The sequence below is a fragment of the Arachis ipaensis genome, chromosome B05 (assembly GCF_000816755.2).
Source record: "Arachis ipaensis cultivar K30076 chromosome B05, Araip1.1, whole genome shotgun sequence".
Lineage (NCBI taxonomy): Eukaryota > Viridiplantae > Streptophyta > Magnoliopsida > Fabales > Fabaceae > Arachis > Arachis ipaensis.
In genome coordinates this window covers 37,527,146-37,527,456 of record NC_029789.2, presented here as the reverse complement: position 1 = coordinate 37,527,456, position 311 = coordinate 37,527,146, and positions in this window count along the sequence as shown.

Here is a 311-nt window from a genome sequence, read left to right as displayed (position 1 = left end):
ATACATTCAATTGAATAAAGAATTTTATTAATACAAATAAAAAAATAATGTATTGAGAACAAAAATAAGAACACAACATAATATAACATTTATAACAATAATAAATCTTAATCAATAAATTTTTGATTCAACTTTAAAAATAATACCTGTTAACATAACTGTAAAGTTTGAATCTTTTTCTAACACTTTTAAAAACACAACATTAAACTGAAAAAAAAATAAACTTAAATTTAATATAATTTAAAAATGTATAAAAAAATCTAATTAAAATAAAATAAAAAAAAAAAATTTTTTTAATCCGTATGATCGTA